This window comes from Panthera pardus, unplaced genomic scaffold (genome assembly GCF_024362965.1).
Source record: "Panthera pardus isolate Hobbes unplaced genomic scaffold, ASM2436296v1 HiC_scaffold_17, whole genome shotgun sequence".
NCBI classification, from domain to species: domain Eukaryota; kingdom Metazoa; phylum Chordata; class Mammalia; order Carnivora; family Felidae; genus Panthera; species Panthera pardus.
In genome coordinates this window covers 100,410,179-100,434,402 of record NW_026526732.1, presented here as the reverse complement: position 1 = coordinate 100,434,402, position 24,224 = coordinate 100,410,179, and the positions used below count along the sequence as shown (strand labels likewise).

The 24,224-nt window shown below is 42.8% G+C and overlaps 1 protein-coding gene across 1 annotated transcript in view; it reads right to left on the bottom strand.

Moving 5' to 3' along the window:
* Window positions 1-8,407, bottom strand: part of ELOVL5 (ELOVL fatty acid elongase 5) — an 80,956-nt gene extending 72,549 nt beyond the window's left edge. The window contains exon 1 of the mRNA XM_019457428.2: window positions 8,191-8,407. The gene's annotated coding sequence lies outside the window, so the exon portion shown is untranslated. The remainder of the gene's footprint in view (window positions 1-8,190) is intronic.
* Between the last annotated feature and the right edge of the window lie 15,817 nt (window positions 8,408-24,224).

Sequence of the window (24,224 nt, the reverse complement as noted above, 5' to 3'; positions counted from 1 at the left end):
CACATTCAATGCAATCCCAATCAAAATTGCACCAGCATTCTTCTCGAAACTAGAACAAGCAATCCTAAAATTCATATGGAACCACAAAAGGCCCCGAATAGCCAAAGTAATTTTGAAGAAGAAGACCAAAGCAGGAGGCATCACAATCCCAGACTTTAGCCTCTACTACAAAGCTGTCATCATCAAGTCAGCATGGTATTGGCATAAAAACAGACACATAGACCAATGGAATAGAATAGAAACCCCAGAACTAGACCCACAAACGTATGGCCAACTCATCTTTGACAAAGCAGGAAAGAACATCCAATGGAAAAAAGACAGTCTCTTTAACAAATGGTGCTGGGAGAACTGGACAGCAACATGCAGAAGGTTGAAACTAGACCACTTTCTCACACCATTCACAAAAATAAACTCAAAATGGATAAAGGACCTGAATGTGAGACAGGAAACCATCAAAACCTTAGAGGAGAAAGCAGGAAAAGACCTCTCTGACCTCAGCCGCAGCAATCTCTTATTCGGCACATCCCCAAAGGCAAGGGAATTAAAAGCAAAAGTGAATTACTGGGACCTTATGAAGATAAAAAGCTTCTGCACAGCAAAGGAAACAACCAACAAAACTAAAAGGCAACCAACGGAATGGAAAAAAGATATTTGCAAATGACACATCGGACAAAGGGCTAGTATCCAAAATCTATAAAGAGCTCATCAAACTCCACACCCGAAAAACAAATAACCCAGTGAAGAAATGGGCAGAAAACATGAATAGACACTTCTCTAAAGAAGACATCCGGATGGCCAACAGGCACATGAAAAGATGTTCAACGTCGCTCCTTATCAGGGAAATACAAATCAAAACCACACTCAGATATCACCTCACGCCAGTCAGAGTGGCCAAAATGAAGAAATCAGGAGACTATAGATGCTGGAGAGGATGTGGAGAAACAGGAACCCTCTTGCACTGTTGGTGGGAATGCAAATTGGTGCAGCCGCTCTGGAAAGCAGTGTGGAGGTTCCTCAGAAAATTAAAAATAGACCTACCCTATGACCCAGCAATAGCACTGCTAGGAATTTATCCAAGGGATACAGGAGTACTGATGCATAGGGGCAACTGTACCCCAATGTTTATAGCGGCACTCTCAACAATAGCCAAATTATGGAAAGAGCCTAAATGTCCATCAACTGATGAATGGATAAAGAAATTGTGGTTTATATACACAATGGAATACTACGTGGCAATGAGAAAAAATGAAATATGGCCTTTTGTAGCAACATGGATGGAACTGGAGAGTGTGATGCTAAGTAAAATAAGCCATACAGAGAAAGACAGATACCATATGGTTTCACTCTTATGTGGATCCTGAGAAACATAACAGAAACCCATGGGGGAGGGGAAGGAAAAAAAAAAAAAAAAAAGAGGTTAGAGTGGGAGAGAGCCAAAGCATAAGAGACTGTTAAAAACTGAGAACAGGGGCGCCTGGGTGGTGCAGTCGGTTAAGCATCCGACTTCAGCCAGGTCACGATCTCGCGGTCCGTGAGTTCGAGCCCCGCGTCAGGCTCTGGGCTGATGGCTCGGAGCCTGGAGCCTGTTTCCGATTCTGTGTCTCCCTCTCTCTCTCTGCCCCTCCCCCGTTCATGCTCTGTCTCTCTCTGTCCCAAAAATAAATAAAAAAAACGTTGAAGAAAAAAAAAAAAAAAAAAATTAAAAACTGAGAACAAACTGAGGGTTGATGGGGGGTGGGAGGGTGGGCAGGGTGGGTGATGGGTATTGAGGAGGGCACCTTTTGGGATGAGCACTGGGTGTTGTATGGAAACCAATTTGACAGTAAATTTCATATATTAAAAAAAAAAAAAAAAAAAAAAGAAATCATAGGCGTTTCAAGAAAATGGTTATTTTCCTAACTAGAGAAAACATGACTGTACCAGGACTAAAAATATTTTTTAAAAAAGAAAATATTTCCTAAATCCCTGTCAGCAAAGACATCAAACAAAAGGTACAAAAGTCTAATTTAAGAAAGGTTACATACCACTTTACTTCAAATACAACTGGCAAGGGCTGGGGAGAAGGAAGGGTGGGAATTCAGTCTTTCTGAACATTCAGCAAGTACAAATAATTTATATCCAGGGACCATACAATTCTAAAAGGAAATACACATGAGACCAAAAAAAAAAGTTCCCATTGAGAAAATATGCCAGCAGGAACCCAGTGGGAACCAAACAGTTTGGAAATGATAACATTTATGAGTTCAAATAGGGGTCAGGGATGTGTGTCAGGGGAAGGAGGGGTTCTATTACACAAACTCAAAATTAGGTCAGGTTATCTTCCTAAATATAATTCACTTTGCTAGGCCGGAACATGTCCAGTAGTTATGGTTAACAACTAACTTCCATCACTGATTCTGATGTTGCCTAAGACCTAAATGATTTCAACTTTCCCTCTCTATCCCTAGTCAAACAGAAACAAAGGGTTTGTTCTTGGCAAAAGTGAAAATAAAAAATTTTAGTTCTGAAAGGGACTTGGAAAGCACCTCAGTTTAATCTTTTAAAGAAAGAAACCAATACCCAGAGTTGATCTGCTCACGGTTGGTGGCAAATTAGGACAAGGAATCATGGCAGCCAGGTTCTATACAAGGATGAGGCACCCTACTTAAACTATGCCTTCCCATCTTCTCAAATTATTTCAGTTGTAATAAAGAAACATGCATAAGTTTTACTATAATCCTGTATCATGAGGCAACACTGATTTTAATATCTGTCATATGAACTGAGGAAACTCAGCTGATGGATGGAGCCCAGAAGTCATGGTTCTTCTTCCTGGCTCTGCCAAGCAATCAGCTGCACAAGATTTACCAATACAGGATTTTCCTTCTCTCACCAATGACACTTGATTAAAAGTTGGGAGGCAGTCGGATAAAATGTGAAGTACCTGCAGTGATTTTACGATGCCACTGATTATAAGCTGCATCTCTACCAAGATATGTTAAAATACGAAAAACTGTCTGAAAACGGATGAAACATGGAAACACATACTTGTAGACGGGCAACAAAAAAAAGTGGTTGCAAAGACTGGGGGAAGAAGCAACCTGTCCAGATATGTGTCTGGGCCGTTAGGATATTACACCTGATTGCAAAGCTTCCTCCTTCTCTCTTTGTAACACCATGTTTCTTCTACCACCCAGTCTTACAAGACTTCTTTGTCTTGTTGGCCCTCAAATCCAACTGGTCTCCAGGTCTCATAGATCTTAACCTAGAAATAATCTTGTACAATTGATCAGTGCTCTCCAGTCTGTGCTCATGGCTGTAGTTCCCGGTGGGGCTTTATTGTTCTCCTAGGCTACCTCTAACAGCTTCCCAACCCCTCTCTACATTCTTAGCCTCTGTCCAGGCCAATCCATCTTACACATTCTGATAAGAGTCATATTCCTGGAGTACAGCATTCATAACACTCAGTTCAAAAGCTTCAGTGTTACTGTTACCTCAGGAGAGAGGGCAGGCTAGGGGATCAAGATGATCTGGGCTGGAATGTTTTGTGAAATTGGCCAAGTATCTAAACTTCTCTGAGCCTCCATTTCTTCACCCGTAAATGGGGAATGCTCACAGTACCAATTAATAGTAATTGAGACAGGGGTGCCTGGGTGGCTCAGTCAGTTAAACGTACAACTTTGGCTCAGGTCATGATCTCATGGTTCGTGGGTTGGAGCCCTGCATTGGGCTCTGTGCTGACAGCTTGGAGCCTGGAGCCTGCTTTGAATTCTGTGTCTCCCTCTCTCTGCCCCTCCCCTGCTCACGCTCTGTCTCTGTCTCTCACTCTCAAAAATAAACATTAAAAAAAGTTGTTTAAATAAAAAAAAAAATGAATAAACATTAAAAAAATTCTTTTTAATAAAATAAAAAGTAGTAATTGTGATAAATCCATATAAAGTGTCCACTGCAGGGTTTGACACATAAGAGCTCAATAAAAGATAGCCATTATTATTATCATCAACAATTTGCCTTTCTAACTTTTTTTTCCACTTCTGCACTGTCAACTTCAGCCAGCTGGGCTACTTGCTTTTTGCCCAATGATTCCACATTGTTCTCCAAACTCCTCCTCTCCTAGAATGCCTGTTTTCTCTCTCCAAATCAGTAAGATTCCTCTATGAAATGTAAGGCTACATTCAAATGTTGATTCAGTTCTACTTACTTTAATCTATTCATCTCTTTAGAACTGGCATCCTTGGAGGCCTTTACAGTCCCCATAGTAGCTGACTTCCGCCATGTCCACACTGGCCCTTAGTGAAGGTATGGCAGCGGCCAAACAGGTGAGGTGGGATTTAAACCGACTTCTTCAGTTCTGAGATGGGGCCCCCAGGTTATCAGATTTCCATTGTTCTAGTTACTAGTTCAAGTGACCAGGCCGAAGTTAATCACCTCAACACCAAGGGCCCTCTTTGGAAGGTGGTGGGAAGTGAAGTTCCCATATGAGAATATGTTAACGGGGGTCCAGACTGTTGCTGGCAGTCATCTTGCAAAATCAGCCTGTGGACGTGACACCTAAAAGGACCACAGAGAAACTGATAGAAAGTTTTGCCCTCATGACCTTTCAGGTGGTCATTTAAGCCCATCCGAGTTGGGTTTCCAGTTTCCTGTACTGAAAGCATCCTAACCAATCTTGCAGTGGTAGGCACTGATATGTCTCATGTGGATAGCTCTGCCACAGAAAGCTTACCCAGACAAAGTTACACAAGTCTCCCAGAAATCTGCTTCTGAACGCTTTTCAGTCCAAGGTATAAGTTTAGTATGGGTATGAAAGGATTAAAGTGTAAACTAATGCAGGAAGACCTTTGGAGTCAGAACGATGTCATTAAACTTCATATATAAACCTCTCCCAACACACACACACACACACACACACACACACACACACACACACAAACTACACATTCAATTAACTGACAAGCCAATGGATTTGTAAAAAGTGCATTAAGTAAGGAAAAAAAGGATGGGAACAGATTTCAGGTAGATCGGAAAGATGACAAACTGTTAATCTTGTGTTGACTACCTTAGGTTTTTAAGTTACAGAGTAACAGGACTTCACAAATGGCACACAGCTGACTGAACAAATCCTGGCAGTACAAGGATAGAAGAAGGAGCAGTACGATACTGGAGACAGAGCTTTGTGAATTTGGAAAAGTCACTTGACATCTCTAGGACTCAGGTCTCAATTTTTTTTGTTGTTTTTTTAAAGTAGGCTTCATACCCTGCGCGGAGTCCAATGCGGAGCTTGAACCCATGACCTGAGCTGAGATCAAAAGTAGGGCACTTAACTGACTGAGCAACCCAGGGACCCCGGGTCTCAATTCATTAAAAAAAGGAGGCAGGGGATAAGGATGTTATTAAGAATTATTTATGGCAAACAACTATTAATTGAAAGGCGCTCACATCAGCAATACCTGAAACTGAACGCACACACACAAAGGACACATTTATGGATAACTAATGGAAAGATCATCCCATCAGTAACAGAAGAGTTAGTAGCTCAGATGAGGAATTAAAAAACAACATTTCTTAGGGGAGAGGAAGAATGTGGACAAATAAAAAAGTAAAACTGTTGCTCACACTCTATTATCTACTTGAGCACCAAAGTTATCTGAAACGAAGTTAACAGTTTTGCCTTGATTTGTATAATTCATGTTGGAAATAAGACGCCCAAGGACTGAGACTCACCTCTAGAAGCAAGAGGACAATCAATAATTATGCTGAGAGTAAAAGAAAAAGGTAGTGAAAAAAAGATCCTTGCAAATCCCCAAAATTAAGGTCTCTAACCAGGGAATAAAAAAAAAAAAAAAAAAAAAAAAAAAAAGAGGCTCTGCTGATCCAAGGGAATAACTTACCTCATTTTCAAAAGTGACTCCATAGGCATACAGGAATAAGTGTAAAAAACCTAAGGTTTTGAATATTTTCCCAGTTATTTAAAATTCTTGAGCTTTATTCTTGGCCACATCCTATAAATCTCAGTTCCTCTTCCCCAAGAATAAGGAAGCATTTATTAAACCACTATTTGGTGGACCCCAAGACGGGCTTTCATTTGTATCCATCTCCTGAAATCCATAAAAATTCTGCATCAGAGGGGCGCCTGGGTGGCTCAGTCGGTTGGGCTTCGGACTTCAGCTCAGGTCATGATCTCACTGTCGGTGAGTTTGAGCCCCATGTCTGGCTCTGTGCTGTCAGTTCAGAGCCTGGAGCCTGCTTCAGATTCTGTGTCTCCCTCTCTCTCCACCCCTCCCCCACTCATGCTCTGTCTCTATCAAAAAATGAATAAACGTTAAAAAAATTTTTTAAAAGTTGTGCATCAGAAAACACCCACGTATACACAAGGAAACTGAGTCAAGGGGATGAGGTCAGCGTTTGAAGTTATGAGGTACTTTTCTTGAAAAATCTGACGAATTTTAATACGCTTTCCACTTTCACTTTTCAGCAAAATTCTATATTCTGTAAAATTAGCCATCTGTAGCCATCAATAACATTTTCCTTTTTGTCTTCAGTTAGAAATGGAAAAGAAAATGCAAAAAGAGAAAACAATACAGGAAAAGCTCCTGGCAATGAGAAGTTACAACTTTGGGGGTAAGAACCTAAAAGGGACATGAGTTACATTTCTCTTTCAAGTGCGGGGCTTTCTGGGAGAATCCCAGGCAGCATCTGACTAAAAAAGTGATTCACTTGTGTCCTAACCGAAGATGTAAAGTTCAAGTGTTTGTCCACAGCCATCGAATGCAAAACTCGCTACGTCGGTATCTGCAGATTCTGCACCAAATGTTGTTGGCTGAGACATGCAAGCAAAACAAGTGCAAACCAACAGGTTATCTACCTAAGTGGTTAGGAGAACACGTTACAAAACCTAACAAGCAAATTAGCTCCTCCGTACACCTCTAAAAAGCACTTCCTGCCAAGGGTCGGTTCTTAAAGAATTAAGGCTGCTCGCTCGCCGCAATTACCTCCTCACCCGAACCTCCTGGTTTCCCAGCCCAGCTAATAAGTCAAGCACTGAATTCTTTCATACAGGACCTCTACCCCCACTCCAAAATTGGCCTAATACGCTCTCCAAATCTGCAATCAAGAAGCCGGGAAATGAGCTTAACTACAGTTGTGAGAAGAGGAAACCAACACCCTCAAAGTGCAAGAGCACGGAACGGTTGCAAGAGACAGTTTAAAAGAACTCTTGCTCCAGGCACGACCTCCCCCACCCGGACGCAGGCGGGCAGACGCGGCAGAGAAGGGCAGGTCTTACTGGCGTGGAGACTGTACAAGGACACTTTTCCTTACAACCCCCAACAAGCCGCGACCCTAAGGCTTCCCCGGCCCGGAGCCGCTCCCGCGCCGCGCGCCTCCCTCCCAGTCCGCCGCTCCCGCGCCCGGATTCCCCAAAGGGCCGCCCAGGTCGCCCTCGAGTCCCCGCCCCCCGCTTCCCCGTCGGCCTTATCCCTCCCGGAGTACCGCTGGGCTGCAGTTCTCTGGTTTTAATAAAACCCGAGTGGCCCCGGGCTAGCGGGCTTTCCTCCTGGAGGCAGAGGCGGGGAGAGGAAAGGAAAAAAGGAAAGGCCGGAGGGTCCCCTCACCGCCCTCCCTGAGCTCCGCGTGGGGCGAGGGCGGGCGCGCCCCGGCTCTCGGTGCCGACCCGCCCCGCGACCCCGCAGAGGCTCTCTGAACTCAGTCAGGTTTTGTTCTGCCCGAAGAAAGCACTCGCTCTCCCAGACCGCGCTTCCCTGGACCTCCCATCCGCGAGTTCGTCCCGACAGGGCGGGCGGACCCGAGCTTACAGACCCATCCCTGCCGCCCGCACTCAGGGCACAGCGTGCGGCCCCGCGGCGTCTGTCAGCATGCAAACCCATCTGCCAGCTGCTTCCTCCGCCGAACAGGTGAGACTGCGGCGCGGTGGGAACTCCCGAGACGCCCAGATTCTCCCTGGCGGCCGGCGAGCCGCCTGGCGCCCGCCCGGAGCTCCCGCGCCCGCCGTCCGTGCCCGGGGAGCTGGGCTGGGGCCCGACAGGCTTCTCCGCCACGCGGGCGGAGCGCGGGCCGCGCGGGGGGCTGTAACTCGGCACTGGGTCTGGTCCTAACGGCGGTTCGCAGCCGTCGCGTCCCGGCCGCGCGCTCGCACCGGTGTCATGGCCGAGCGGCGGCCCCAGGCGAAGTTTCCAGGAGCTGACGGCTTACCTCGTAGTCCGAGAGGGCAGCGGTAGCTTTGAGAGGCGGCGCGGCAGCCAAGAGCGCCCGCGACCAGCGGAGCGAAGGAAGATGTGGGAGGGAGGCACCGGTAGCGAGGAACCGCGGCGATGGGAAGAGGAAGGCGCCGGGTATCTACAATCAGAACGTGGGCTGACCGTGACGTCACAATGGCGCGGCCAGCCAATCCGGGCCCGAGGGATGAATCAAGCGCTATGATGTCATGCGGCCCTGGAGCCAATAGCGAGACAATAGAACTTTCGTGATTGTAAATTCCAGAACCCGTTGCAGTGGGGAGCCAAGGCCGGGGTTGGTGCCCCCGGGTTCACGTGTGTCCTGGCAGTTTTATCCCTTTTCTTCCTAACAAGGCTGCGCGGAACGCAGAGCCTGCGCAATAGCTGCCGTGAAGTTCCTGACGCCCTGAACTCTGAATCTCTCCAAGCCAGGCAGGGCAAGGTTGAGTTGCCGCGTTTTGGACCGCAGAAGCCCACTCTCGGAGCCATCTCCTTTACAATTGTGGAAAGGGATCAGTTCTCCTCGGTTTTAGTTGAAAGGGTTAGTGCATACGGGAGACCACTGGAGCGAAAGTCTGCTGTTGAACAAGATAAGGCAACAGCGAAAAGCACTCAAAATTGATGTTACAGCTTCACTCCCTTATGATAGACTTAATGTGATTTTTATTAAGGATTCATACTTTTTCTTAGAGGTCACTGCCAACTTTATGTCTGCTCCAGAGATTATTCCAAAGGTGTTTAAAAGGAGGAAAGGTGAAGTAAGCAACGCCTTTTTCAGCTAGACAAATGTAAATACTTTTAAGACAGTGCGTTGTGGTCAAGGCACGAATAGAAGATCCTTGCTGTTTTTCATTGATATTGGATAACTTTGGGCCTTCATCATCCTAATATCCCACACTTTCCCCATCTCAAGCCCCAGAAATTATGTCTCTCCCTTTGTGCCCTCTTATTAATCCATGCGCATTGTCTCAACATAGTCAACCAGTTAATGTAGCCAAATTTATTCTTTTACATAATTACAATGTAATGTTTATCCTGTGCCAGCTGTGTTGTTCCAGGCACTGGGCCATTGCACTAAGAATACAGGTGTACAAACTGTACACAAATTAGGTAATTTAAACATACACAAATAATTGAGATTTTTGATAGTCAATTGTCATTCAACTCCATAAACACTGAATGGTTTCAGTTTGTTAGATACGACCCTAGGTTTTAGGAGTAAAAAACTTCAAGGACCCCTGGTGCCTGTAAAGTGATACAGTCAGGAAACAACTACTGTGCAGTGGTAAATGCTACAATGGAAACCAAGATACACAGATTAAGAGATTTCTGATAAAGGACATGTGAAAAGCCTCAAAGAGTTTGGTGAAGGAATTTCCTCTGTTCCTCACTCTTCTTCTTTTTGTTTTTAAATATTTATTTTTTTAAATGTTTATTTATTTTTGACAGGAGAGACAGAGCATGAGCAGGGGAGGGGCAGAGAGAGAGATGGAGACACAGAATCCGAAGCAGGCTCCAGGCTCTGAGCTGTCAGTATATGTTTATTTATTTGAAAAAGAGAGCACTAGATGGGGAAGAGGCAGAGAGAGAGGGAGACACAGAATCCAAAGTAGGCTGCAGGCTCTGAGCTGTCAGTAAAGAGCAGAGCCTGTCTTGGGGCTCACACTCACCAACCATGAGATCATGACCTGAACCAAAGTCTGATGCTCAACTGACTGAGCCACGCAGGCACCCCTGTTCGTGACTTCTGCTATCAGCCCAAGGCCAGAACTTGTTCAGCTCTCTATTACCCTATCCAAGTCCTGTCTTTCCAGGTTTTAAAAGTTTCAAATTTAACTTAGTATTCCAAAAATCTCAAGTTTTACACTACAGTTGCTTTTATTGTGCTCACTTATCAATAAAGTATTTTAAGCCTATACTACCAAAATATTTGTGTTTGTTTTTAAATTATGGACTCATGTAACTGTCAAGTGTTACATGAAATATTAAACTTTTTTTCTTATTTTAAGGTAAAGGTAAATATAAAGTGATACTATTTTATGCATGTTGCTTTCTGACTACCATCTTGCTCAATCCATGGGATGCCTGTACCCCCACTTTAAAGATCACTGCTTTAGGTTGTAAATTCCATTAGAAGGGGAAACATGTTGAATTTTGCTCATTGTTTATCTGCTGATCTTAGTACAGTCCCCGGTATATAATATGAGCTTAATAAATATGTTTTGAGTGAGTGAATGAGCGAATTCTTACTCCCTCTCATCCTCACCATCATCCCCCTGGTGCTTCCATTTTCTGTTCTAGAATTCCAACACCCCCCCCACCCCCCCCACCGATAGTCATGTCCCAGGACTATTGATTCCTCTTAATCCTAAATTAGTGAACTCATGTTCTCTTTCTTCCTCCAGCCAGAGACTTAGGGTTCTGAATACATATATGATTTAAGGAGAGTTTCCACCCCCCCTCCCACAACCACACCTCATCTTACACCCTACAGTGTAAACTACCATGACCACAGTACGAATTACTATAGATTGCAGCACCATCACATTCATGGATGAAGCTTCAAGGAAAGCAGTAGAACTGAAATGAATCCCCAACTTAACTGTGAGTATTTTTTTTTTTTCAAAATAAATCAAAAGAATGCCTAGGATTCAATGCCAGCATTCAAGAAAGGTGTTTTAGTTAGAGTCAGAATCAGATTCTTGGCCAACCAGGTTCTAGACACTGCTGGAGCCATCCCAGTCCTTATAACCAACATATCCAAAGTAAGCCCACGTAGGGTGCAATAAAAAAACAAACAAGAAAACCTGTAGCTCTTGCCTTTTCCTTTACAATGTCCATATGATAGCCCCCCAAGAAGTGATTACTGAATTATTTTATTCCTTTTAATCTTCCTCCTCCTGCTTTTCTTTATTTTTAAATTCTGGTAGCAGAGTTTCTGCTCTTAGTTTTCATCAACAGTTTGAAACCTCCTGCAACCACACACTTCCAAGCATCTGGGAAAGTCACTTCAATGTTGCTCTTGAGAAAGAAAGTATTTAACATCCTGGAAAATACGTTCCGTTGCTATAGCATCTGTAGTTGAATTAAGAAATACAATTGAAAGTTTCATTAGAATGCAATTCTGATGAATGAGACGTGTTTCATGTAAGGATGAAATACTATATCGCTTAGGGGATATTTGTATAACATAATATCTGACTTTTGAGTAATGTTTGCCTGTGGATGTTTGACAGTTGACTAAAATATAGGCCAAGTATAAGCTAGTTTATGTTAAGGATGTCGCTATGAAGTCTCTGTTGGCTCCTACTGTTTCTTTCTCCCTATTCTTTATGATCTTTTTTTCTTATCTTCTAATTTGTATTTTCTGTTATCTTGGGTTCCCATTGGCCTGGCTTGTCTTTGTGGGAAGCAGATAGAGACTAAAGGCAGTTTCCTTTCCTCCCCAGAACAAGGAATAATTTCTAGACTTCCATTGTTACTTTGCTGCTACTCGTCTTCACTGTACTGGGGTTTATCTATATTCTTGTCCTTGCATGTTCATCTTGACAGATGTGAACTACTTGAAGGCACTGTCCAGGCCTGGTCTACCATATTGTTTTCCCAATGGCTAGTAGAACCTCTGGCAAACAGTGTATGTCCATAAATATCTGTTGAGTCAATGAACAGTTTGAACTATTTCTGGATTCTCTAGCTTTCTTCTCCCCTTCTTCTAATACTCTTTAGTACTCTATCCAGGAGTGAGTGGACAACAAAAGGGGTCTGCATCCTCAGTCCTCTCTATATACATTTACTTCCTAGGTGTTATTATCACCTCTTTCATGGCTTTGGATTTTATCTATACTCTGCTGACTCCCAAATGTTTTTCTCCCAAATGTATTTTTCCCTGAATTCTAGACCTACATACATAACTGCCTATTAATGACTTCTCCTCTTGGGTGTCTAAAAGGCATCTCAAACTGAAAATAATAAAAAATGAACCCTTGATTTTTTCCTCAAATCCATGGTCTATCCCTCCTTTATAAATGACAATTCCATTCATTCGTTTTCTCAAGCCAAACACCTTGGCATTCTGTTTAGCTCCTCTCTTTCTCTCACATCCTACGTCCATGCATTGGCAAAATTCTGTCTACTCGGTTTTCAAAATATATCCAGAATCTTACTACTTTTCACCATGTTTACCACAACCACTGGTTTGAGTCACTATACACTGATGCCCAGAATTTTGCAATAGCCTGGACCTCTACTTGTGGTTTTGCCTCCTACAGTCTATTTTCAACCCGGCAGCCTGAGGGATTCTCTTAAACCAAAGCCAAATCATGTTACTTGTCTACTTACCATCAATCAACCTTTCCTCTCAGTAAGAGTACAAATCAAAACCCTTACAATGGCTTATCGGGTCCTTCATGTCTTAGCACCAGACCATTTCTCTGACCTAATGCTACTTTGTCTTCACCCACAATAGCCTCCTTGGCACTAGACTTGCCTCAGGGCCTTTACACATACTCTTCTGCCATGCCTAGAATAATGTCACCCAGAAATCTCCAAGGCTTATATTCTTGCTTCATTCTGACCTCTATAAATGTCATTTTAGAGAATTCTCCTTAAACTCTCTAAATTTGCAACATCTCCCTCCCTGCCTCCCATTTTCTGGAACTCTTTCACTCTGCTTAATTTGTCTCCTTAAGCACTTATCACTATCTGACATACTATAGATTTATTTTTATTATTACGATTGAATTCAAGTTTCAGTTCTCAACTTTTTCAAAGGCTTAACTGTGTTAAAGATTTTAAACCAGGACAGATTCTCAATATGTCTTTTACTTTGCTGGCTATCAACAGATAACTTTCATAATTGATTTTTTAAAATTCTATAACATATTAAAGAGCTAAAGATTTTTAGGGAGTAGCCAAAACCAGACAATAACCAAACTTCTAGCCAAAAACTATGTGCAGCTGGCAAAGAATAGCCATATGGTGTCTGTTGTTAAGGAGTATGTCTAGTAAAGCAGAGTGTTCTGGTAAAGCAGTGTGTTCTGAAAGTGCGCTATATGATTTTGGCGCTGGTGATATAGTATGGAATATGCTTTGCTCTTTTCTATCATTTATGAAACAAGTTCTCCAATAATTAGTCATATGCTTTGCCTTTTTCTTTCATTTATGAAACAAGTTCTCCATAATTAGGTCATGTTATATTTTAGTTATATGCGCTATAAAAGACCTGGCTTGTGTGCACCTGCAATATTAGACATGCTCTTACATGTCACAAAACCGGTAGTACAATTTCTTTTTGCAATCTTAAATTCACGGTTTGCCAAGAGTGAATGTGGCAAGTGTGTGAAGTTATGAAATTCTACAAGTGTGTGTTGCACTTCAGTTATTTTTGCAAACTATTGCTTGGCACCTGATTGTGAAGCACATTTTTGTTTTTCAAATTTATGTGAATGTCCTAATGTTAGGTTCACTAAGTCAATTCTCTTTCAGCTAAATAGCATGCAGGATTGTCTTCTAATCCGAGTGGTTAAATGACACACTGCACTCTATCAGATGTATCTCAATAGAATAAAACTTAGGCATAAAACTTAAAAAGCTGTCAGATGCCCTATATGCATCTATCAGATGTGTCTCAATAGAATAACACTCAGGCATAAAACTGAAAAAGCTGTCAGATACCCTATATGCATGACATCGAGGCAATTTTAAGCTATTTAAGGTCTAGAAATAAAAGGTACGATAGTATGTCATTACTTCTGCATTTTGCTGATCAGTAAGATTAACTTCTACATAGTCTTAAACTTTTTTTTTAAGTTTATTTATTTATTTTGAGAGAGACAGAGACAGGGTGAATGGGGGAGGGGCAGAGAGAGAGGGAGAGAGAGAATCCCAAGCAAGCTCTGAGCTGCCAGCACAGAGCCTGATGCAGGGCTCAACCTCATGAAACCACGAGATCATGGCCTGAACCAAAACCAAGAGCCAGACTCTCACCTAACTGAGCCACCCAGGTGCCCCAACTTCTACATAGTTCTTGAAGTATATGTAATCTTTTCATTTTTTACCATTTTCATTTCTCCACCTCTCCTATTCTTTCTACTCCCTTGAATGTGACCTGGAACAGAATGTTTCTTTAAGATTCTCCCCATAATCAGTGCATTCTATGCAGGCCTTTTTTTCTTTTGATGACTTATAATATTAACATTACAATTATTTGCTTATACTTCTCTTCCCCAGCTCAAGGTGAGAAAATGTGTCATGTGTCATCTTTGTTCCTCTAGTTTTGTGCTATGCCAGATATTTAGCAGGCATTCAATAAATGTTTACTAAACTAGATTCTCAAAAGACCATTTACATTCTTGATAATAAAAACAGTAAATGAGACATGGTAAGCTGTTTCACATTACACAGGAAAGACTTTTGGAGCCCCAAGTTTCTATCATCAGTTTAATGTGCTCTGATAATATGATTAGCAACTTCTGAAAGTGCTCCCAAAGATCTTTGGCACCTGATCTTCATGCCCGTGGACTGGACCTAGTGACTTACTTGCTCCTAACAGATAGAAAGAACATGGCTAAAATGATGGAATGGCTTTTCAAGATTAGGTTAGAAAAGAATTGACTGCTATCTTACTGGCATTCTCTATCTAGTTGTTTGGATTACATACTTTAAAAAAATGTTTATTTATTTTTGAGAGAGAGAACACGTGAGTATGAGCGGGGAAGGGGCAGAGAGAGAGGGAGAGACAGAATCTGAAGCAAACTCCAGGCTCTGATCTGTCAGCACAGAGCCCCACCTTGGGCTCAAACCCACCAACCATGAGATGGTGACCTGAGACAAAGGTAGACACTTGACTGACTGAGCCACCCAGGTGCTCCTGGATTGCATACTTTGGTGAAGCAAGGTGCCACATTGGAGATGCTCACAGGACAAGAAACTAAGTATGGCTTCTGGCTAGGAACAGAGGTCCTCAGTATGACAGCACACAAGGAACTGAATCCTGCCAATGACCACGTGAGTGAACTTGGAAGTGCCTCCTCATCAAAGCCTTAAGATGACTACAGGCCCAGTGGAGATCTTGACTGCAGTCTGTGAGAAACCCTGAAACATAAAACCCAGCTAAGTAAGCAATGCCCAAATTCTTCACTTACAGAAAGTTTGAGAGAAAAGAATGTTGTTTTAAGCCACTGTTTTGGGATAATTTGTTACAAAGCAATAGATAACTGATGCAAAGAAAATCAATAGTTTTACTTTTTAAAACAATCAGAGACAGAATAATTGCAGTAAAGTTTATCTACATGTCAGAACAGTCAAGGAATGCCTAGTATTTTGATAACTATGTCAATATTTTAGTTACAAGAAATTTGCCTTTCCCAATATGGTTTTTCTCCTATCTCAGAAAAACATTTACACATATGGCAATAGGTTGCCAAATTGCAGTAGAAGGAGGTAGAGATCAAGGCAGGCCACTTTGGAAACAAATCAAGGTACTGACTGCGCCAAAGAAGAGGGCTTACGGTGAAGGGACCTACATTCCCAGCCCAACGTCAGTAAACACTTCTGAATGCAGGGGGCTAGTCAAGTGCTTTAAATTTTCATTTATTACTTTGAGTTAAGGGATTGCAGGTTACTAATAAAACACAAACAGAAAAACAAACACATTCTATAAGAAGAATGATCCACTGTACTTTCATTCACTAATAGATAGGCCTAATTAGTTTATTGGATGAGCCAATTAAGCTCTGAAAGTGTGAAAGCCTGGTAAATTTACTTGTGGTTAAGTAATCAAGAAAAAATCTCAAAGGCCAAGGATAAAGGGTGCCACGGTGGATGTACAGGACAGGTATAAAAATACAAAATTAATATTCAGGAAGCAGTTATGAATGCTCAGTCCACTTTTTAAATTACTTTGGGCACCTCACCTCGCAGCATATCTGGAATCAGTGGATGCTGAGTATATATTTACTGAATATTCTTTGGGGACCTGGTATGTGCCAGGAATTGAGATAACGAAACCACAATACTTGGTGAAAAGTGATGTATCTTAAGAAGTGCAGAAAAAGTGCCATGAAAATTCAGATGTTGCAGAAGATGAGAAAAAGGGAGTGAAGCAGCAAGGCCTTTGGGAAGGCTACGCTCTCTCCTTAAAACTGCTCGACTTAGAAGTCGCCTTTTCAGATAGGTCTTTCCCATTATCCCGGGTGAAAGGAGTCACCTCTTTTCATTTCAGCTTCCTTGGCCACTAGTCAATACTTAGTTCTTAGGACTTTGCACAATCCGTAATTGTTCTGGTTATTTTTATCACTACCTTACTAATTAGCCTTTAAACTTGAGGATGTGCGAAACAAGTCTATCTTGCCTACTGGGGTGTGACAAGCATAAAGTATGCACACAATAGATACTTGTTGAATGACCGAATGTAAAATATGAAGTCAAAAAAGGGTACCGGTGTAGGAATGGGAAAAAGCTGCGTGTCCAGACAGGGATGTCCAGACATGGATTCCAATCATAGCTCTTACTCCGGTGAGCGAGGCCCTCTTTTGCACAAGGTGCTTCGAGCACCCGGGAGGGATTCTCAGGGGCGGGGACGCCCTTTGCCAGTGGCTTGAGTAGCAGGCGCGGCTTCTCCTTTCCCCACCCCCACCCTCCTAGTCAGAACCGCAGCTCCTCTGGGGCCCCCATCGCTCCCGAGCCCCCACTCGCAGGCCCAGCCTGGGGACCAGAACCCGCCCAGCGGGTCCCCTCCTCCACTCGCACGCTTTGGGGACCGTTAGCCGCCCGCGGCACAAGGGCGGTGCCGCCTTCGGCGCGCGCCCCTCGACCGCTCTCCCCCGCCCGGCGCTCTCCGCGTCCCCGCCCCGCTCCCCCACCGCGGTCACCCCATTCATCCCGCGGCCGCACCCGCCAATCACCGCGCACCAACGGCGCCGCATCTGGCGATAGGGCGGGGCCTCGCCAGGCGCGCGCTCGCCCCTGCCCCGCTCCGAGCTCGCGCTCGGGCCGGTTTATTCCCGGGCATTGACCGGCCTCGTCCCAGCACTGACCCGGCCGGGGACTTAGGGTGGGGGAGGCGCTGAGCGAAGGAGCGGAGAGTCGTGCGGTCCGGACTGCCGAGATCGGAGAGATCGGAGGGTGGCCCGGGCCTTGGGAGAAGAATGGAAAGTGGCTTTGACTCCAGGGGTCCCCACGCCCCTCACATCCAGCCCAGAGCTTCCAGATGGGCGCGTATTACGTTCTCAGTCCGGAGACGCGCGACTGGGTGCAACTACGTGGGCGGGAGAAAAGGGGGAGATGAGGCAGCAAAAAAAAAAAAAAAAAAAAAAAAAAAATGTGTGTCTGGGCAGCTCAGCCCAAGGCTGGTGCTGGGAAAAGCCTCTAGAGAGAAGCTTTAAATCGTTACTCATCTTTTGGTCATTTTTTAATAATCTGTGAATTAGCCCTGTGCTGTATAGACTTCGTTAACGTGTGTCCTCTGCTGTGAGAGAGGTATAACAAAAAGCTGCTTCTGTCGAGGTTAAAATTGTATTTAATTGTTGTATCCTCATAAATTGAGATATTGAAAATATTTCTCTTGGATTATTTCATAAATGCGCTCCTTCGCCGCCGCCGTCTGATTTATCTTCCATAACGTCTTATTCACCAGGAAGGAAAAGAGGAAACCTAGTGGCTTTTCTATTGGCGGCAAAGGTCACTCCCTCACTGCCCCCCCCCCAACCCCCGAAACACTTAAAGGCACAGAAAGCAGTTTGATCGCAAACTGCTGGCTAGATATTTTCACTTCTCTTTTTAATTCTGCTAACCAGTCTGTAGGAATAGGTATTATCACTCTTTTCAGATGTCAGAACAGGCTCAGAGATTAATCCGGCCAAGATCACAAGTTTGTAAATTAGAGTTTGGTCCCTGTCCACATTTCCTTCCCCCAGGTTATGAAATTTCAATCCACAATAAGTGTAAGGTGGAAAGGAATCCAACGCTTTGAGGGTCCTTAGCTAAAGATGGTGCATCTAGCCAAGTGCAAACACCTCTCGGAGATGGGTTTGTGTTTCTTGAGAACTCTGTTAAGTGCATAGTTTTCTATGAACTTTGAAGGGTTCTGGAAGGAGAGTTCCTTGAAGTTCTGAAATACCGGGGTCACATATGGGCCAATGCTTTTTGCAACCCTAGCTTGACCTGAAACAAAACTCCTTTTTGTAATTAAGTATTGCCAGTGGGGATGCTGGAAGGCTGCCCAGGTCTTCAGGGACTTCAGTCTTTGTGACAAGCAGAGTACAGAAAAGTTGGATCAAAGACAGAGTTAATTAGGTCACAGAATGCTTTTTGTGGGTAGAAAGTAGCAAACTATGATCAGACTTTTAACTCAATCTGATTTAAAAGATTGGCTGAGTATATCTGCTCCATTCTGCATGCTGTGGGTACACAAAGATGAGTGAGAAGCTCTTCCTGCCTGCTGGAAAGGATCACAGTTGGCTTAAGCGTATTATTGAGTCCAGTGTATGAATAACAGTAAAGGAAGGCAGCACATAAAGTGACAATAGCTAAATGCAAGGCAAGAATTATGGATGAGTTTTTACCAAGCAGTGTAGGTCAAAATGCAGAAGGAAAGGAGGCCCCTTTAGGCTCCAAGTTGAAAAGTCAGGACTTTCTTCACCAACCAGCCAGAATGGCCTTGGTGAAAAAAAAAAAAAAGCCAACCCAATATCATTAAGCACTCTTTAATAGTGTTCCCATTGCACTTGGTACTAAATCCCAAATCCTTACCATGATGTGAAGCCCTGCATGAACTGGGTCCTGCTTACCTGCCCATCCTCCTGGGACACCACTGTCTGTACTTGTACCGTACTCTCATCTCCTTGTTTCTCAGAGATGAGACTTTTTCTTACCCTGGCCTTTTACACATGCTGTCCCCTCTGCCTGGTCACCTCACTACCCTGTCCCCTGTCTATACCCCTTTCCCTAGCTCATTTGTTCTTCCATCTCAGCTTCAAGTTGCTTCCTCTGAGAAGTTCCCCTTCTAAATAAAGCCCACTGTTATAACTCTCATCAGATCTTTTTGGCCAGTGCACTTATCAAAATTTGTAATATATTGTTATTTGTGTGATTATCTCTTTGATATCTGCCTGTACTGTCATGGAACCATTTTTTCCTCATAGGGCTTATAACAATTTATAACATATATTTATTTGGGAAATGATTTGTTTTTTTATCTGCTGGCCCCACCTGTTTTGGGCTCTGTGCAGACATGGTTTTATTTCTTATCATGTCCTGTGGTTAGCACAATGCTTAGCACATTGTCAGTGCTCAATAAATATTTCTTGAGTTAATGCTCAGGGGGTGCCTGGGTGGCTCAGTCAGTTGAGCGTCTGACTTCAGCTCAGGTCATGATCTCATGGTTCATGAGTTCAAGCCCTGTGTCAAGCTCTGTGCTGACAGCTCAGAGCCTGGAGCCTGCTTCAGATTCTGTGTCTCCCTCTCTCTCTGCCCCTCCCTCACTCACGCTCTGTCTGTCATTCTCTCTCTCTCTCTCTCTCTCTCTCTCTCTCTCTCTCTCTCTCTCAAAAATAAATAACCATTAAAAAATTTTAAATTAAAGCTCAGAATCTGTCCACCTAGAATACATGCTGAGGAAGAGTGGGAGGCAGGCTGAGAATGTTGGATGGAGCAGATGCAGGGGGCAGAGAGAAGTGTTTCTACCCTATTGTTTGGATCTGCCCTGTTCAGTATGGAAGGGTAATGAAATGTGACTGAGGAACTGAATTTTAAATTCTGTTTAATTTTAATTAATTTGCATGTCCTAAACTATATCTGGAACAACATGGATATGTAAATCTACTTTTTCAACTATAAATTTTGGGAAATCTAAATACAGATGAATTTTGGTGAAAATTTATCATCTGGAACTGGATTTTGACCTCATAGAAAAGAAGATTATAAAGGATCTCATTTTTCTCTACTGATTACATGTTGAAATGGTCCTATTTTGGATATATTGGTCTAAGTAAAGTATATGTTTAGAGTTAGTTTCACTAATTTTGGTATATACCCAAAGGATTGAAAACAGGGATTCAAACAGATACTTGTACACCACTGTTCATAACAGCATTATTGATAACAGTTAAAAGTTGGTCAAACCTAAATATCTACCAACAGATGAATCCATAAACAAAACAATATATGTATGAATATATGAATATTATTCAGCCTTAAAAAGGAATGAAAAAAATTTTAACAATCTTTTTCTTTTTAAAATTTTAAAAATATTTATTTTTGAGAGAGAGAGAGAGAGAGAGAGCACCAGCAGAGGAGGAGCAGAGAGAGAGGGAGACAGAGGATTCAAAGCAGGCTCTGTGCTGACAGCAGAGAGATCAATGCAGAGCTGGAACTCACAAACTGTGAGATCATGACCTGTGTGGGAATCAGACATTTAATTGACTGAGCCACCAAGACACCCCAGGAATGAAATTTCAATACGTGTTACAACACAGATGAACCTGGGCAGTGAAATAGATGAAATAAGCCAGTCACAAAAGCACAAACATTGTTTGATTCCTCTTATATGAGGTACTTAGAATAGGCAAATTCATAGAGGCAGAAAGTACAATAGAGGTTACCTGGGGCTGGAGGTATTGAGGAATTATTGCTTAATGGGTATGCAATTTCTGTTTGGGATAATGACAATGTTCTGGAAATGGAGAGTGGTGACATTTGCACAGCATTGTGAATATACTTAATGCCTCTGAATTGTATACTTAAATATGGTTAAAATGTGAAAGGTATGTACATTTTACCACATTTAAAAATTATATTCACATATTCCTTTTTACTTTTAAAAATGAAGTTACTAGAAATATTTTATTTTTTATTTTTTAAAATATAATTTATTATCAAGTTAGCTAACATACAGTGTATACAGTGTGCTCTTGATATTAGGGGTAGATTCCCATGATTCATCACTTACATACAACACCCAGTGCTCATCCCAACAAGTGCCCTCCTCAATGCCCATCACCCATTTTCTCCTCTCCCCTACCCCCCCATCCACCCTCAGTGTGTTCTCTGTATTTAAGTCTCTTGTGGTTTGCCTCCCTCCCTCTCTGTTTGTAACTATTTTTTCCCCTTCCCTTCCCCCATGGTCTTCTGTTAAGTTTCTCAAGATCCACATATGAGTGAAAACATATGATATCTTCTTTCTCTGACTGACTTATTTCACTTAGCATAATACCCTCCAGTTCCATCCACGTTGCTGCAAATGGCAGGATTTCATTCTTTCTCGTTGCCAAGTAGTATTCCATTGTGTATATAAGCTACATCTTCTTTATCCATTTATCAGTTGATGGACATTTAGGCTCTTTCCATAATTTGGCTATTGTTGAAAGCGCTGCTATAAACATTGGGATACATATGCCCCTATAAATCAGCACTCCTGTATCCTTGGATAAATTCCTTGTAGTGCTATTGCTGGGTCATAGGGTAGTTCTATTTTTAATATTTTGAGGAACCTCCACACCATTTTCCAGAGTAGCTGTACCAGTTTGCATTCCCACCAACAGTGCAAGAGGGTTCCCATTTCTCCACATCCTCGCCAGCAGAAAAATTTTAAATTGTGTATGTGGCTTCCTTGTTATGTTCTATTGGACAGCACTGGGTTGGGTTAGACAATGGAGACCTTGGGAGAGAATGTGTAAATTTCTGTGGTGAAGGTTTCACTAATGTCTGTGGCACCAGGAAGGCTACTTGTAAGGAAGGCAAGAGGGTAGCACATTATGATGAATCTAAGTATTTAAGAATTGGCAGAATAAGTTATGTATAAAAAGATACATACAGAAAAGCCTAGATGGGCAATGGGGGAGGGGGGGCGGGTGATACACAATAGGACTAATCTGGGAAGGGCTTTCTTTATGGCCGTAGTGGGAACCTTCTAGAGGTAGTGTTTTCTCTGCTGTAATGGGATAACTTGGCAGTTATCCCAGCGTGATGTTCCTTAATTGTTGTGGGATCAAATGAGTACCATGTGTGAAAGAGCTTTCCGATCTGAGGTGAGAGGTACAGGTGAGGTGAGAGGCAAGGGTGAGGCACAGGTAAGGCTAATCACAGGCATGGGATTTCTTCAGTGTGTTCATGGTGATGCTTTCCATCTGCTCCAGTTTCTGTAAAGCACTAGTTTAGGAGGATTTCAACAAGCGCCACATGATCTTTGGTATAAAACTGTGAACAGGCTCCTCCATCTTGACTCCCTCCGTGATAAAACCCACTCCTCCAAAATTGCACCAGCATGATATTGCTCTTGGAGATGGCCTGTCTGCACACATTCAGCATTGTCCTGTTAATCATGAAGTTTTCAATCACCCAGAAGCCAGGTAAGTACTGACCCGAACTCAGGAAGGAACACTGGGCCCAAGGAGAAGAGGTATAGGAGAAGGTGACAGTAGGAGATGAATTTGATTGTTCAATTTTGTTTGCCACTCAGGGGAGCCAGTGTAAGATGCATGATCCAGAACTGCCTGAGGGATGATCTTGTGGGTTCTTGGGGGTCTGAGTTACACTGGCCACCTGGACTTGACTCCTTATGACCCTCCAACACTTTAGGAAACAGTCTGGTTCTTTGGACTTGCCCCAAATTAAGAATGGCCATTGCTGGGGCTACAACACCAAGTCCACCCTGGGTGGAATAACATGTGCCCCTCCAGAACTAAAATTTCACCTGAGTTGGGCCGAAAACGGCTCTGGCACGGGAAGAGGCCTATAAGGGGAGAAAGGGAAGTTCATTGGAGAAAAATGCATATACTCAAAATATGAGTTTAATATTCTGCAAAACAATGCAGGGACATTTTCTGCCCAAATGAAATCAGAAGCATGGTAGGACTGCTAAAACATTTGTACCAAATAAGTTGTTTTTTTTTTTTTAAATCTATGTACATTTATATTTATTGCTGTTTTTAGGTTAGTTTGGTGTGGCTCAGTTCTTTTAAAAGATCCCTGGAAGTCCTAAGATTATGGTCTGGTCTGACCATTTCAATAGTTATCAGAAGTTAGTTCCTGAACCAACTGTGTATAGCATGGTTGCTGGTATGGGATGAAAGAGTAGGTTTTTAATACCATCCAAATTCCTACATCCCAGCTCTGGCATAAATAGTGCCTTTGGTGGGACTTTACCCTTAGCTCCGGTTGTGTTGGCCAGATCATGGCTAAGAGTTTTCTGTTTCTAGATATCACAACTTACTAGAGTAAATTGTTCCTTTTTGTCAGTTCTGAGAAGAAAGCTATTAGTGTGCTCCACTATATCTAAGGCATTTCATGGCTAGGTTTGCTCTGAATAAAGTAAGAATTAGAGGTGGTTACCTGAAAATAGAGAAGATCTACTTTGGCTTGAATCTCTGAAGTCACAGCTGATTTTATTCAACCTGGTAATGATTCCAGCATCCACCAATTCCCACTTCAATGGGACATATAAGCATGACACAGATTCCCAGGGAAATGAAGAGGCATGGGGAAAAAGTACTCATCTATTAAATACTTAAATTGCCCGAGATTAACTACTGAGATTGGGATCCAAAGTAGTAGGAGACTACTAAACACTATTTTATAAATTAGCAAACTTGTTGATTCATCCTTTTTTTTTTGTTTTTAAGCATATTTATTTATTTTTGAGAGAAAGAGGGGTGGGTGGGGAGCAGAGCAAGAGGGAAAGACAGAATCCCAAACGGGCTCGGCACTGTAAGTGCAGAGCACAATGCAGGGCTCGAAACTCACAAACCACGAGATCATGACCTGAGCCAAAATCAAGAGTCTGACGCTTACCAGCTGAGCCACCCAGGTGCCCCAAACTTCTGGATTCATCTTAACTGCAGTGTAGAGAATACATTGCAGGTAAAGGTGCAAAAGGATTAAAATCTAGCAACACCAGTGAACGTTAAAGTCAAAGTTCCTTAATCTTTTGAATGGTTCTGGGAGAGCCACAGTGGTCTTACATGCGTGCGACTGTAATATCTGCACACTAAATTGTCAAGATGCCAACATTTCTGG